The sequence below is a fragment of the Vombatus ursinus genome, unplaced genomic scaffold (assembly GCF_900497805.2).
Source record: "Vombatus ursinus unplaced genomic scaffold, bare-nosed wombat genome assembly UNPS02014793.1, whole genome shotgun sequence".
NCBI lineage: Eukaryota > Metazoa > Chordata > Mammalia > Diprotodontia > Vombatidae > Vombatus > Vombatus ursinus.
In genome coordinates, this window is record NW_020954571.1 from 19,633,774 (window position 1) to 19,635,329 (window position 1,556).

The window sequence follows — 1,556 nt, forward strand, 5'->3', positions numbered from 1 at the left end:
TCAGCAGCTTCTGGTAGGCTGGAGAGAATGCCCCTCCTCCTCTTGTCAAACTGTATCTTCCTCATTCAAGAATCACTTTAGCTAAGTCATTACCAGAAGACTAGTCACCAGGTAGTAAATTATTCTGACCACAGCAATTCACAAAGCACTATCTGTCTAAGCTATGGAGAGATTATAATCCATCCTAACAGAGGGTTCCTAGAATAATAGACTCTAGAGTTAGACCTTGGAGGCCATGTAATGCAACTTTCTCTTTTTAGAGCTGAAGAAACTGAGGCCCAGGGAAGTGAAAGGACTTGCCCAAGGTCACACAAGGAGTACTAAAGGCAGGATTTGAACCCGGATCTTTTGACTCCAGAACCAGTAATCTTTCTCAAACCAATGAGATCATAAATCTTTGGAAGCATTAAAGTTATGATTCCCAGAATATAAGTAATAAAATGTGTGTAGGGCAACCTGGTAAGACTCTTAGAGCTTTCTGGATTTGAGCCTTGTGAAGGATCAAGGTTTCATCCTTATGAATTCTCACTTCTGTGCCAGCATGGGCAAGATGTAATGAAATAGGAGATAAGAGCCAAATGACTGATAACATCTTCACTTCATCAGCTAGTGCTGTCTGAAACAGTGTTTGCCTGGTCCAACTTGTTCCTTCTAACTCTCCAGGGCAGCTTATTACAACTATTTCTTGGAATCTTAGAATTTTTATGTGCTGTGGGGAGAAACTCCTGTGGGGTAGTGAGGAAAGCACCAGATCATGTCCAGACATGTGCGTTCTCCTCCTACTGCTATTATCCACTCACCGCACGACCTTGGAAAAGTCATTTCTCCCTGGTCTTGGTTTTCCCATCTATAGAATGAATGGGAGTTGACCAGATGATTTGTAAGATACATTTTACCTCTGATCTATGAACTATGGTTCCTTCAAAAAAAAAAAAATGCTACCTGGGGATCATTTATCTTATTGGTTCATCATATATTTATTTAAGATTGATTATCATCATCATCATCATTATTATTATGGTTTTATTATTGGTAATAATCATAACCCATATTTAAACCTGTAGGGTTTAAAAAAAATCCTTTGAATGCTAGTATTGTTAACCTCATTTTCCAGATGAGCAATGTGGGGCTCAGGAAAGCTAAGTAACTTGGGATCATAGGTCTAGATCAGGAAAGAACCTCAGACTCATCTAGTTTAACACCCCCATTTTACTGATGAGAAAACTGAGACCTAGATAGGTTAAGTAACTTGCTAAAGATCATTGGAGTCAGTATCAGAAGTGGGGTTTAAAGCCATCTCTTCTCACTCCAGTCGGTGCTCTTTTTTCTCAGGGTCTAACAGATAGGAAAAATCAGAGCAGGGACTAGAACCCAGGTCTCTGGTTCTGAGTCCAGTACTTTCTTTTTTTAAGTGCATTTAAAATAATAACAATAATAGCTAACATTTATATAGTACTTACTATGTTCCAGGCCCTATGAATGCTAAATGCTTTACTACTACTACTACTACTACTACTACTACTACTACTACTACTACTACTACTACTACTACTACT